This window comes from Pecten maximus, chromosome 11, assembly GCF_902652985.1.
Source record: "Pecten maximus chromosome 11, xPecMax1.1, whole genome shotgun sequence".
NCBI lineage: Eukaryota > Metazoa > Mollusca > Bivalvia > Pectinida > Pectinidae > Pecten > Pecten maximus.
Genome location: NC_047025.1, coordinates 40,518,994 through 40,535,615, shown reverse-complemented (window position 1 = coordinate 40,535,615; position 16,622 = coordinate 40,518,994). Strand labels below are relative to the sequence as shown.

The 16,622-nt window shown below is 37.4% G+C and overlaps 1 protein-coding gene across 1 annotated transcript in view; it reads left to right on the top strand.

Annotated features, from left to right (window-relative positions):
- The first annotated feature begins 4,572 nt into the window (after positions 1-4,572).
- LOC117337642 overlaps positions 4,573-16,622 on the top strand; it is a 108,467-nt gene continuing 96,417 nt past the window's right edge. The window contains exon 1 of the mRNA XM_033898726.1: positions 4,573-4,891. The gene's annotated coding sequence lies outside the window, so the exon portion shown is untranslated. The remainder of the gene's footprint in view (positions 4,892-16,622) is intronic.

The window sequence follows — 16,622 nt, the reverse complement described above, 5'->3', positions numbered from 1 at the left end:
CCATTACATTGTCCAACACTAGTCCATATAAACACGTTACAGTGTCCAACACTAGTCCATATAACCACATTACAGTGTCCAACACTAGTCCATATAAACACATTACAGTGTCCAACACTAGTCCATATAAACACATTACAGTGTCCAACACTAGTCCATATAAACACAGTACAGTGTGCAACACTAGTCCATATAAACACATTACAGTGTCCAACACTAGTCCATATAAACACATTACAGTGTCCAACACTAGTCCATATAAACACATTACAGTGTCCAACACTAGTCCATATAAACACAGTACATTGTCCAACACTAGTCCATATAACCATTAGTGTCCAACACTAGTCCATATAAACACATTAGTGTCCAACACTAGTCTATATAAACACATAACAGTGTCCAACACTAGTCCTTATAAACACATAACAGTGTCCAACACTAGTCCATATAAACACAGTACAGTGTCCAACACTAGTCCATATAAACACATTACAGTGTCCAACACTAGTCCATATAAACACATTAGTGTCCAACACTAGTCCATATAACCACATTACAGTATCCAACACTAGTCCATATAAACACGTTACAGTGTCCAACACTAGTCCATATATACACAGTACAGTGTCCAACACTAGTCCATATAAACACATTACCGTGTCCAACACTAGTCCATATAAACACATTACAGTGTCCAACACTAGTCCATATAAACACCTTACAGTGTCCAACACTAGTCCATATAAACACAGTACAGTGTCCAACACTAGTCCATATAAACACATTACAGTGTCCAACACTAGTCCATATAAACTCATTACAGTGTCCAACACTAGTCCATATAAACACCTTACAGTGTCCAACACTAGTCCATATAAACACATTACAGTGTCCAACACTAGTCCATATAAACACATTACAGTGTCCAACACTAGTCCATATAAACACAATACAGTGTCCAACACTAGTCCATATAACCACAGTACAGTGTCCAACACTAGTCCATATAAACACATTACAGTGTCCAACACTAGTCCATATAACCACATTACAGTGTCCAACACTAGTCCATATAAACACAGTACAGTGTCCAACACTAGTCCATATAACCATTACAGTGTCCAACACTAGTCCATATAAACACGTTACAGTGTCCAACACTAGTCCATATAACCACATTACAGTGTCCAACACTAGTCCATATAAACACATTACAGTGTCCAACACTAGTCCATATAACCATTACAGTGTCCAACACTAGTCCATATAAACACAGTACAGTGTCCAACACTAGTCCATATAAACACATTACAGTGTCCAACACTAGTCCATATAAACACATCACAGTGTCCAACACTAGTCCATATAAACACATTACAGTGTCCAACACTAGTCCATATAAACACAGTAGTGTCCAACACTAGTCCATATAAACACATTACAGTGTCCAACACTAGTCCATATAAACACAGTAGTGTGCAACACTAGTCCATATAAACACAGTACAGTGTCCAACACTAGTCCATATAAACACAGTACAGTGTCCAACACTAGTCCATATAAACACAGTACAGTGTCCAACACTAGTCCATATAAACACATTACAGTGTCCAACACTAGTCCATATAAACACAGTAGTGTCCAACACTGGTCCATATAAACACAGTACAGTGTCCAACACTAGTCCATATACACACAGTACAGTGTCCAACACTAGTCCATATAAACACATTACAGTGTCCAACACTAGTCCATATAAACACATTACCGTGTCCAACACTAGTCCATATAAACACATTACAGTGTCCAACACTAGTCCATATAAACACATTACAGTGTCCAACACTAGTCCATATAAACACATTACAGTGTCCAACACTACACACATAATACTAGATCTTGGTCTAATTCCAGTTTCCCAATAAGATCACCTTCAATGCCATTAAAAATCAGTATGCATCTCTGCAGCAAAGCAAACATTGTTAGAACGGAAGACATTAGATTTTAGACATAACCTCCTGGTTTATAATTCAAAATACTACGAGATCAGGGGAAATGTAGTCGACAGGAGGGTCAAAAGGTCGAAATCATATATTAGTTGTTACATTAAAATGTTGTGTGTATTTTATTCATACCTTGTATAAACTTGTCTTTAGGCGTCCTTGTGGGCTTTTTTATTTGTCAGTTTATCATTCACCACCCTTTTGCTTCCAGTCACCTATATACACACGATACACTTGAATACACAGTCCGACTTTTTGGTAAGATATGAAACTTGGTGAAAATTCAAGGAAGATTTGCATGGTATCAATCGTAACTATGATCTTCTAAAGTAAACCCCAAAGTATATATGTTATAAAATAAGAGTACAACCCAGAGGACACCATGGTACATTAATTAAACAATCGAAACAATGAATACCATGTACAGACCTGTACCGGTCAGTGATGGGAATCAAAAACAATGATGGATGTCCTGAAAATCAGGGTAGGCTTAAATAAACAATACAACATAGAAGGGGAGGTTCATTATCCCGATAATTTAAACAACTTAGAACTTACTAGATCGGCCATTAAGTTTTTGGAAATGGATCAGTTGTCTCACAGAGTAATGTAGGAGAGACGGTTAATAACGAACACCTGTAGGAACCCTGGGCGTCTTTTGTTGTCCTCCATATTCACATTTGGCGTGTTCGGATATAAACACAGAGATTTGGGATAATAAGAATAACAGGGAGCATGAACAAGAGATCAGATCAAACAACGGGTTAGAATAACAGATGAACAGAAATAAAAGAAAATACCGACAGAAAAATGAAACCATGATTCTACTTCAAAATCGTTAAATCGAGAGCAAAATATGAAACAAAGTGAAAGGAAAATAGGACCAGGTGTTCTGAAAGAGGAAGCATATTCTGCTTTATTAACGACACCCGTCATATAGATATAGGTCACGACGACACCCGTCATACAAATCTAGGTCTCGACGACACCCGTCATACAAATCTAGGTCACGACGACACCCGTCATATGAATCTAGGTCACGACGACGACATCCGTCATACAAATCTAGGTCACGACGAAACCCATCATACAAATCTAGGTCACGACGACACCCACCATACAAATCTAGGTCACGACGACACCCACCTTACAAATCTAGGTCACGACGACACCCACCATACAAATCTAGGTCACGACGACACCCACCTTACAAATCTAGGTCACGACGACACCCACCATACAAATCTAGGTCACGACGACACCCACCATACAAATCTAGGTCACGACGACACCCGTCATACTGATCTGGCAAAATCCAGTTTAAGTCACAATCTTAGATGAGAGTTAGGGTGCTGACTACCGAACGATTATACATACATGTATCAACAAGCATCAAATGCATGAATTCATATCACATAAGGAAATATGATATTTACATACATGTATCAACAAGTATCAAACGCCTGAGTTCATATCACATAAGGAAATAGGATATTTCCAAATGAGATCATCATGGCGTCCATAAAATTTCCCATTGTCTTCATCAACATGCATCTCTCGGAATCTTGTGTTGTTATTTTTCTGCCACTAGTTGGCATCTGTTGCGGAAACCATGATAATGGAAATGTCGAAGGTAGGGAAAGCAGGAATGTTACTCTTAAGAAATGGAAAATTAACTAATTGGAAATTGAAATCATACAGAACAGCACAGAAAATCAACAAGACTTCAAATGACAAGAAGGATTTGGAAATACCATACAATGATAAAATTAATGACGAATCAAAACGTTTTCCAAAAAAGATATCGTGATGCAGATAGAAAAAAAATCCAAGTCTACATGCGCCAGAAATAGCTGAGTAATTTATGTATAAACATTGTAGACAGTTTATATATCTTCATTGCGTTCTGTAAACAAAGACTATCACGTATCAAACTACTATGCACATTAACAGTCATATTAACAGATGAATCGTCATTCACATGTTAATTCTACAAATATTACATCTAAAGTCACTATTTAAATTGTATTTATCTAACATTAGAATCGATCCTATCCTAAAAGGGCGACTCTTATCGGACATCCGCGGCTAATATTCGAGAGTATGTCCGTACATCCGGTGCTAATATAAAACTCTTGTCCGCGTGATTGTCTTTGGGCATGGCAGTGAAAACTGTGTGTTGCCGGGCTGTCAAGGTTCAACAGAAGGTGTCTGTGTCTCATTGTAGCCCGTTAATCCACACATTCATATCTACTTTAATTATGCATTGTACGCTGATCGCCACTGCCGGTCCGTCCATACATATACAATAGTTGTGATATAAGTAGAGGCCTTTTCTTGTTACAAGCGAGTCCATAAATGATGGCGGAAATTAAAAGCTAATACCCCTAACACGGAGATCGGCACAGAGGTAATGGTTGTAATAAGCGGATCAATGCCGACCTTTATCAAAGCAGTGTTTCTGCTGAATCCAAATAATGAAACGCACTCGAACGAAAGTATTATTAAAAGCTTTGTGGGGACTCTGAACAGTGTGCTGTCCGCCAGCTTCATCAGGACGCGCGCATGTGCAGTGAAGGGTGAAAGGCACGGTATTATGATAATAGTTGATATAAATGTTGGCCTGACAATATTTTACTCATTATAGCTGATTGAATTACAGCATAAACAGGAGATATTAGAGTGTAACGTAGATCAATACCGAGAGAAACACTAACGGAAGCCTCCTGTATACAGGCCCGCAGACACTTAGTAAGGAACAAGAGAACCTCGGACCGGAAGCTGTTTAAGAGAGAGAACTATAGTGTATTATACCAGTAAATAAGAAACCGTTATAGGAAGACAGGATTCTCCCTTATATCGAACAGCAGCACGAGGAGCACCAGGTAAGTCACGTGTGTTTCCTAGAAAGTGTTGTGTGTGTTGTCAGGATGAACATTTTTACACTCTGCTATCGTCTGCTATGTTGCTGTCGGTCGTTTTGATTTGTGAAAACTTTGCGATGACAAGACATGTACCATTTTATTTACTGAAAAGACTTTGTTTGGTGAAAACCAACAAGACCAAACGTTTATAAACAAAGAATATAAACATGTATATTCCAGAGTGTGAATGCTCAATTGATAAGGAGCAGGAATGTCTCTTTTTCTATCCTATTCAATGAACCCAGATTCCATCCAGGAAAAGTCGATATCTTCACAAAAACAAAAAGGCATCACAAAGCTCGGCTGAACGGTTGGCTAGGTCTCTATAACCGTGTATTGTAGACGATTTTATTGAGTGAAAACACGCTCTTTATTTACAAACACAATCAAATATCGCCTTACACGGACTCGTTTTCCTTAATTGTCTGATATTACACTTTAGTAGATATAACATCTTGTATAGTGCGGTAGTTATAAAGGACTCTGGGTTGTTATTTCTTGTTATTAACATCGGGTTGTTATCTTTACCGAATTTTAATCTAGCCCCCCCCAAAACGTCTGAAAATATGCTTTACAAACTAGGGACGATTCAAATACATGTAGACTGTAACAAATTCTCAGGTCCCTGTGATACACACAAGGGAAGGTCCAAATACACGTGGACTGTAACAAATTCCCAGGTCCCTGTGATACACACAAGGGAAGGTCCAAATACACGTAGACTGTAACAAATTCTCAGGTCCCTGTGATACACACAAGGGAAGGTCCAAATACATGTAGACTGTAATATACAAATTATAGATAGGTTAACAATTGTAGAATAAATGCATAAGAAATATAAGAAATTGTTTAAATATCGATTTGTATTAGATTTGACTGTTAAACCGAACTAAGTGTTTTAACTATCATTTAATCACGCAATCATAGGGCCTACTAGTATAGAGAAAGATAATGTGTCGCTCTATGTTACTTTATATATGCGCAGTGGAGATTGAAATAATAAAATTACATTTCCAATAACAATTGGCGGAAGATAAATGTCTGGGTAACATATTAGACACTGTTTCGTGTGAAGCCATTGTCTATCCTGATGTTTTTCTGTATGTGTATCTTGTCACATAGTTAGAACTAAATTCTGCTGTGATGACCGACGTCTTATAATAAAGAGGTATAGAAAGGTTAGAAACAACTTAAAGACAAAATCGATACAAGACATGTAGGGCGGTCTTGGTCTGTAACGACTTGGGACGTCTGTTCCGTTATGTTCTCGGTAAACATTACTATGGTTTTACATTTACAGGGGACTTCGGTTGATAATGTGTTTTCTGTTTACTTCAATCCCTCTTATAAGCTATGGATATACAACTCAGCCACTGTCCGGCCAATGTACAGGGCACGCCACACAACATATTCGATTGATTCATCCATGGTTAACGTCCTACTACAGTGGACAATGGTAAATAACGGTCATAAATGTTAATAACTTTCTAATGCTTAGCTAAATTGTATTAATGTTAACATTAAATGTCAATAGGTCGGGCGCGCGTGACAGGCCGACACGTGCGGGGACCGCTGTTTCTGAGTAGAAAACGATGACCTTGTCGTGATCGCGTGCGCTTGTTGAGCAATCATGTTGAATCCTCCTCCATGCGTTGTATCGATACTCTGAAGTACCAAAACGAATTTATACGGCATGATAACTCGTAATACAAACGGAACACAAACTCGGTGAAATGGGGAGCGCGAACGGAAGTCAAGCTTAGGCTATAATATCCCGAACCGAAGATGGGCCTGTCTGTTCCGGTAGACTGTAGTGCCTCGCAGTGGGCATCATACAGACAATTGGATGGGTTGGTTTTATAGAGGTGCTGCGCTCTACCACAATTACACACTGTCTGCTAGCTCAAGACTTGAGATCGAGTTAATATCAAATTTGTGAGGTTTAGAGAAACATCGACTACGATAGGTTCATCTCTACGGCGTAGAAATTCAATTTGTACTTTACAGCGTATAGATGTACAAGTCTATTGTTGCATGTTATTGCAAAAACATCTGCGTGGCAGGGAGATTGTGTATGTTTGTACGTCGAATGTTATCGGCGAACATGGAATCAACAGAAAAACAGCAGGTTTTATAATGACGTTATAAATGTAAGTCTCCGCTATCCGTACCATTATCAAGACATCAATAATGATCCGTATCCGAGAGTTCCACCTCCTCCCCCGCAACAACCAAATAGTCACATTCACTAAGAGGTCTAGCAACAGTGTTGTATGGCCATATTTCAAGGATGAGGAACATTTCAAATAATCTTCCTTCATTTGTTATATCAATATTAGGACTTGACGCGTGGACTTACTGACTAAAATAGTCCAGTGTGAACATCGCCCCTCTTATACTGTTACTTCTGGGTTAGTAAAAAACGGTAATTAGCCTGTCTACACTCTATCGATAGTACAGCTTCTAGTTTGTCTCCCACATTAACATATCTATAAGGGATTTTTACAATGACTGTAGATTTAGCTTCCATTTAATTGGCTTTTAGCTTATCAAAAAGTGATAAACTTTCCGTTATTGTTTATACTTCATGGATGTTTAATATTTCCATTTAGTTTTTATGTAATGAAATTAATCCATACACATGCAAATATGATATATTTCACAGTACATTTTACTACAGGTACATGTATATCATATCTTAAACATTAAGAAGAATAAAACTAGTCAGCACGCTCCATTGTGTTTTTGATAAGATATATACTGGTGCCCAGGCCTCGAACTCACGGCTTACAGTAAGCTAACTAAAAAGTATCTCAAACTGCTATACTGTACCACTCTTCCACCTCAACACTACGCCACGTCGACGAAACTTTTGATCTCGAAAGGGTGAGCAGCTTGACATTCTCGACATGACCACAGTGACAAATCGTCGGTTAGTTGATGAGAATACCTAGATGATCCGAACGCAATTATAAGCTACAACAACCCGGACACCATTAGCTAGCATGCTCTTACAGAACAACACAGACGCCTTTTGCATTTTACTACATGGACTGACATATTTGTAGAATTAACCTCTTCAGTAGGCGCCATCTTTGTTTAGTAATTCGGAGAACAGCCAATACGTTGGTTACCGAAGACAATCAGTGGAGTCGTGGAGACCGGGCTGGGTTAGGCAGCGCCGGTGACAACCCGCACGGCGTTCCAGCCAGCATAGGACAGTTTCGTTTCGTTATAATTATCTCTTCTGCAATTTGTTAAACTCAACATCGGGAGGCGCCGAGAGGGTAACAGAGAGGTTGGGAAACGGGCATTACCGTCTCTAGATATTGTTTACCTCCCTTTGTCAGTTATTGCTACAGTCGATGTCTTTTTCTCTTCATTCATACGAACATTTTATATTATATGCCGGTGCTCTTCGTTTTCTTGTCTTTATGTAATACAGAATCAAGCTGAATGATTATCATTAGATTATTTTGTAAGATTTACCCTGGAATGGTGACACCACGACTGCAGTAATATTAACTACTGATAACAGTCACACCAGCGTTAATCATACCGTAGCTATTAAACTTTAAACACGAATTCCCCTCCAATATTTGCTCTCATGTACTCCTTATCTTTGTAGCCGTAAGCGTAATTCTTTATATTCTCAAATTACGAGCGTCCTTCCACGATAATTTGTTATGACAAATTGGAGTTTATTTCATGTGTTTTTTTAAGCGTTCCATCATCCAAACTATCGATTTCCTTTCCTAACAGATTGTTATAGAGACAGAACAGATGCTTTAGTAGGTTTTTAATTTCCGTGTTGATTCGTAAGTCTTTTTCGGCATTGCCGTATAAATATTCTTTTGGCCCCGGATATGACGCGACAGGTGGCGTTACTGGTCAAGATGAAGTATGTGATTGGTCAATGTAGCGGTAATGCAAAATGCAGACATGCAAATAAAAACCAAACAAAGTTAAGAATGCAAGCTGAATTAGTGGGTGTATCTTTTCAAATGACACATTAATAAAATCATATTCCTGATTCAAGTGCAGTCTTATTATCACCAAAATGATTCAAACTGATCTATTTTTGTTATCCGTGCTGAAACGCATTAGTTTGTTGATTTATTTACATTATAACCACCAGCATTAAAACTATGCCGTTTATCTTTTTCGGCATAGCCGTATAATATTCTTTTGGCCCCGGATATGACGCGACAGGTGGCGTTACTGGTCAAGATGAAGTATGTGATTGGTCAATGTAGCGATTAATGCAAAATGCAGATATGCAGTTAAAAAACGTAACAAAGTTATGATTGAATGCAAGCTGATTAGTGGATGTATCTTTTCAAATGACAATATTTTTCACCAGCATTTTTACATTATAACCACCAGCGTTAAAACTATGCCGTTTATCTTTTTTAAATATATTTCTTGTTTAAAGATATTTCTTGTTTTTACCTAATATGCATAGATCATAGTCCTATGTACAGTAATTTAAAATATCTATAGAACCGGCGATAACCTGAAGATTTAACACCTACAGTGTGGTGGCTGACTGTCGTATTGGAGAATAGGTTTGAGTAAGCACTTCGCCAACACCACCCCAGCATCTGTTTCTAGGAAACGCCGATTGTCAACGCCACGTCTGTCCTCGCATTTTCTGTTTACATACAAGAACACTATGGAATATATGGTTCTGGAGTTGGTACATAACTTCATACTTATGTACCACATACAAATATTGTCGGCGTCGTGTCTCTAGCTGGATGTTAGGTATAATTTAGTTTGTTGTCATTCTCGGCACAGTAAAGACGATGAGTTAATGCTGTAGTAATAGTGTAAAACAGTCAGGTATATAAACAGAGGGGAATACAGGATTTTATATTTCTTTAAATGATTGACGACATCTATAAAAAAATTAATGGAATTCCTATTATTGCTATGGAAACCCTTTGCTCTCGGCGGGTGATACATTTCGAATTTGATTGTTTTAGTTTTCCATGTGGAGTGCTTCACTACCAATCCTTGTGTCGGCACTAAACGTGTATTTGTGTTGTAATTGTCACTGTCAGTTGTTAAAGACAAAGAATACCTACCTAGCTACCCTCTAAATATATATAGTCAGTAAACAGGCATCTGTTTTATTGTCTCATCTCCTTATATGGCGCATGCTATAAAGTCTTTGTCTTCCAATCATTACCTCATTGAACACGTGACGTTTTGGGGTTCTTTATGATCGTATCAATATCACGTTTTAAGGTACGTCGCTGCCCCTTTGTAACACACCTAATGCTGTAATGTTCAGCTGGTAAGAGATGTACCCATTGTAGCCATGTTATTCCCGTAAATCTTTGTACGAACGATAGTTGTATTGTTTAGTGTACAGAACTAACATCTTTATAACATCCCAGAATGGCTGATAAGCCTGTAGGAGTTTAGTGTCGTTTGACTGCTAGTGAAATTCTTTTATAAAGAACTTTATATTTTTGACTGATCGTGTTGTATGAAAGAATTTCAATATAAACGTTGGCGTGATTTTGTTAATGAAACGCTTTATGGAAGAACTCGGTGATCTGCGTGTCGACTGCTATTCTAACTTACCAATAACTGCAAGAGAAAGAAAAAACCTATGGCGGCCATACTGGTGCTCGAATGTAGACATGTAGAGGTCTCACTAACTTCTTAGGTGAACTTTTATCTAATCAGTTTCTTACGTAATCAGAAAAAGATATCCTAGTTCTATAAGTTGGATTTATGACTGACATAAGTCGTGATACAAATCAGAGCTCTATATTCAGAGCAGTATAATCATTCTTGAATCTCATAAACAAAACAAATTAATTCAATGTAAATCACGATTAATCTGCCATCTGAGATGTACATGTACACCAATCCTGCACTGCTGGAACCTATTACACACATTAGTATCAGACGGTTACGTGATAATGGCCGCTGGTCCCGCGACAGTACGTCCGGGAACACCCCCGGTACGCCACGGGCTCTGTACGCCGTGGCATGGTGATGTCGATATTTTATACATATTTCTATTTTGGCGTGACGGCAATAATCCTCCAACATTATTCAAATTATCGCCGGATGGCAATTGTATATTCATTATCAAACGAGATTTAAACAGAAGTTGGGTTTATCTTTGACGTAACAATTATAGGTACCGTAAGATTTAAAAATTTAAAACAATTCAAGATATAGAATGTTTAATTAGATTGCCAGACATGTCACGTGAGCCAACTCACAGCCTAGAAAACGTTACGTAATTCACGTTCTGAGTTTGATTACAACACTAAGAGTCAACCGGAAGTAAGCCTCGCTGTCGGACCTACCGTAAGACCGATTGTCGGGAAGACTTGTCTCCTTATATATAACTAGCTGGTCACATGTCCCTGTCATTTCGTGAGAATCTTCGTAATGTGATTGAAAGTAATATAAGTACATGCGTGTACCATGAAAATTTCGCGTGCTAGTTTATAAATTACTGTTGGACGTCCGGGCCTAAATCCGGGACTAATTTGTAATTCGGTTCATCAGTTTAGTTTGATCCTCATTAGTTCCGGCCAGATAAAAATATCCTTTCCGTTAATCCTTGCAAAAGGAAAATGTTTACCGACGCGATGTGTACCCTCATATTCAATGACATTGTTAATAGAACCATTTCATCCGTTAAATGGATCGGCTGCTCAACCATTCAAGACATTTCGAAGCAGTTCAGATAAAACTCTTATTTAACCAAAGCAGGAAAGCCACTGGGCGTTAAAGATCCCTGAAATAGAATATTAACTAACCGAATCTGACTGTAAGCGCACACTTGGTTATATTGCATTAGACGTTTTGTCTTTAAGCTAGCGCGTGAGAAAACCCTCTTTACAAATAAAAAAAACCAGGCGTGTTTTTAATGAAAGACATCGATTTCTCTATCGGAATCTGGCGCTGATAACAATACAACACGATACAGTAATCCCACTTTAAGTTGAAATTACGAAACCAATTTCGCTACACGAGTTTGTTAGAATAAACAGAAATCTATTTATGCAATAAAATTGATTCAATTGATTAAATTCCACCATCTCCAAATATGTGCTTTATTTTATTTTGATATGTTAGTCCTGTGGGCTCTCGGTTTAATGCCTTACAGATCGGCAGCTCTTGTTTGGCAGCTCGGTTCCTTAGGTGGGTTTAAATATGGTTTATGCTAAATGTGAAGTGGGTGAAATGATGAGAAATATTTTTTACCATTGATAAGAGGGCGTAGTTTGATGTACTTTTGACTGATGAATGGATCGTTTTCAGATTTGCAAGTTAATACCAAAACAAGTTAAATGTGATTAAACCTAATGCGCTCGTCTTCAGCTTGATATGCAATCGCTTTTATTGAATTTTTAGGAGTAAAAAGAGTCCATTTCTGAATTTAACTTCATTTTAGCAATAACTTTTTATGAACTGTGTTGATGATGCGATCAATCGAGTCGAGCACGTGAACATTCCATAAACGCGCAAAGATGGTTAGTGCTGACATTTTACGCGATCTACTGGAGCGAGCAGCAACAAAGATAAACAGGCAGCCATTATGTTTAGTTCTCCTCACACTTTTCAAATATGGAAACTTTAAAACTTATATTTTTCATAAAATGCATTTTCACAGTTTTTTTGAGTTTTGTATGAGTCACAACATATCATTTAACAATTTAATAATGGAAAGTTGAGTTTTAATGCACATCACACCAGTGAATGTAATACATACATATGTATAAACATTTCATTTAAGCATTGATGTCATTTTTTTTTAGTTTCATCGGGGTATGAAACAAATTTTGTTTGCAAACTATATGAATCTGCGTAGCGGATTCTTACAGAAGTTTGCAAACAAAATTTGTTTCATACCCCGATGAAACTAAAAAATAATTGACATCAACGTTTATACATGTAATTAATTTTTGAAAATGATTTTCTAATTTAAAACATGTTTTATGTACAATTTTACTGGTTTTAAATGGGATTCTTTTTCTCAAATCAATACGCAACGTCAATTGTCGTATTGTGATGTCACATTTTCAGAATTTTCGGAATTTCTTTCATAGAAGAATGAACAGAATTTTTCGACCAATCACATTTGAGTATTTACCATGAAAACAAAGAAAAATTAATTATTTAAGCATTGATGTCATTTTTTTTAAGTTTCATTGGGGTAGGAAAACATTAGTAGCGGATTCTTACAGAATTTTGCTAACAATTTTTTTTCATACCCCTATGAAACTAAAAAAATAATTGACATCAACGCTTATAATTAATTTTTGAAAATGATTTTCTAATTCAAAACATGTTTTATGTACAATTTTACTGGTTTTAAATGGGATTCTTTTTCTCAAATCAATACGCAACGTCAATTGTCGTATTGTGATGTCACATTTTTCGCGGCATTCTCGGAATTTCTTTCATAGAAGAATGAAAAGAATTTTTCGACCAATCACATTTGAGTATTTACCATGAAAACAAAGAAAAAATAATTATTTAAGCATTGATATCATTTTTTTTAAGTTTCATTGGGGTAGGAAAACATTAGTAGCGGATTCTTACAGAAGTTTGCAAACAAAATTTGTTTCATACCCCGATGAAACTAAAAAATAATTGACATCAACGCTTATAATTAATTTTTGAAAATGATTTTCTAATTTAAAACATGTTTTATGTACAATTTTACTGGTTTTAAATGGGATTCTTTTTCTCAAATCAATACGCAACGTCAATTGTCGAATTGTGATGTCACATTTTTCGCGCCATTCTCGGAATTGTTTTTCATAGTGGTATGAACAAAAATCTCAACCAATCACAAAGCCGCATTCTGCGTACAAACAATGGGAAATTAATTATAATGATTTGTATTACTTAAACTGTTCATGTCGGTAACCTTCTGTAAAGATGTGTACAACATTCCCGATATATTACTACGCCGATAGTGTTGATGTGTACAACATTCCCGATGTATTACTACGCCGATACAGTGTTGATGTGTACAACATTCCCGATATATTACTACGCCGATACTGTTGATGTGTACAACATTCCCGATATATTACTACGCCGATAGTGTTGATGTGTACAACATTCCCGATATATTACTACGTCAATAGTGTTGATGTATACAACTTTCCCGATGTATTACTACACATATACAGTGTTGATGTGTACAACTTTACCGATATATTACTACGCCGATAGTGTTGATGTGTACAACATTCCCGATGCATTACTACGCCGATACAGTGTTGATGTGTACAACATTCCCGATGTATTACTACGCCGATACAGTGTTGATGTGTACAACATTCCCGATGTATTACTACGCCGATAGTGTTGATGTGTACAACATTCCCGATATATTACTACACAGATACAGTGTTGATGTGTACAACTTTCCCGATGTATTACTACACATATACAGTGTTGATGTGTACAACTTTCCCGATATATTACTACGTCAATAGTGTTGATGTGTAAAACTTTCCCGATATATTACTACGTCAATAGTATTGATGTGTACAACTTTCCCGATGTATTACTACGTCAATAGTGTTGATGTGTACAACTTTCCCGATGTATTACTACGCCGATAGTGTTGATGTGTAAAACATTCCCGATATATTACTACGCCGATACAGTGGTGATGTGTACAACTTTCTCGATGTATTACTACGTCAATACCGCGTTGATGTAGACAACTTTCCCGATATATTACTACACAGATACAGTGTTGATGTGTACAACATTCCCGATGTATTACTACGCCGATAGTGTTGATGTGTACAACATTCCCGATGTATTACTACGCCGATAGCGTTGATGTGTACAACATTCCCGATATATTACTACACCGATAGTGTTGATGTGTACAACATTCCCGATGTATTACTACGCCGATAGTGTTGATGTGTACAACATTCCCGATGTATTACTACGCCGATAGCGTTGATGTGTACAACATTCCCGATATATTACTACACCGATAGTGTTGATGTGTACAACATTCCCGATGTATTACTACGCCGATAGTGTTGATGTGTACAACATTCCCGATATATTACTACACAGATACAGTGTTGATGTGTACAACATTCCCGATATATTACTACGTCAATAGTGTTGATGTGTACAACTTTCTCGATGTATTACTACGCCGCTACCGTGTTGATGTGTACAACATTCCCGATATATTACTACGCCGATAGTGTTGATGTGTACAACATTCCCGATATATTACTACGCCGATAGTGTTGATGTGTACAACATTCCCAATTTATTACTACATCAATAGTGTTGATGTGTACAACATTCTCGATGTATTACTACGCCGATACCGTGTTGATGTGTACAACATTCCCGATATATTACTACGTCAATAGTGTTGATGTGTACAACATTCTCGATGTATTACTACGCCGATACCGTGTTGATGTGTACAACATTCCCGATATATTACAGTGCACAAAGTCACCATGTGCCGGCGTTTGATTTTCTATTCAAGGGGTAAATCACAGCGACCGATCACCCTAAATCCCTATCAGGGATCATGAAAACGGCGTCATCGCGATCCCCGGTGGTAATGTGTTCATCAAAATCCGCGGTGATCGTTTCTCCGCGAAACATCAAAGCAATTTGTCCGCCGCGAATCCTGATGATGCAGCCCCGGAGGGCCACGATTACATTCAGCCCTTGGTTTTACCTGTGGTGGTGTGGCTCTCAGTTGACCATTATCGACCCTTATCGTTGTACGTGTACCGATTTTTTTACTGCTAGCAGTCGAGACGATTGGTAGATTTTGTGACTTACATGCAAGTGTCCTATCCCTAATGTAAGACTCGAATTCGAAGTGATACGGTTCTCCGTGACGATCATGGGTATAACTAAATAAAAAAAACATCTGGATACCGTATAGTGAGTCTACGAAATTCCCTTAACGTCTCAATTGCTGCTGTTGATAAATGATGTGGTTTAAATGATCTGCAATTCAATACTTGTATATAGGCCTATGCATTTAATCACTACTGATTTAGCTGACCTGTTTATAGATGGCGCTTTGTGCATGACCTCAGATGCCATGACCTCGGAGAGGCCACATAAGGGGCTCGTTATTTAGTGAAAGATCTCGGACTTATTTTTACGTGATCTAGCAAAGTCCTTAATTGCATAATTTAGTCATCACATATATCTGAAGTATATAGCTAGTAAGATGTCTGTTTGAGAAATTGATCCATATACGTGTACGACCTGTGACGGATGAGAAGACGATAAACATTGATAAGATCATTACTTGTCCTCGCGGGGACATAATGTATGTTTTTTGTTTCGTAATTGTTTGAAGAAAACCAAATTTTATCCTGAATACTATAGCTTATAATTATTTCGTCTGACTTTTTGTAGCGGGTTTCATACATAGACTGTACAATTATTTAAACATTTCGTAGTTTAAATACACGACTTAAAGACGTTGTGTGTTTTCTTACTATCATTATTTATGTTGATATATATGCTACTTGCAGTTTACAGGGACGATTCCGGCGTGGCTAATAGCATAGACATACACTTGGGCGCATTCAAATTACCTGTAGATATAGAAATCCATGCTCATATTTTCCAAACTATATATATAGTAGTTAATCAACTTCATTATTTCATTAACAGCCAAATT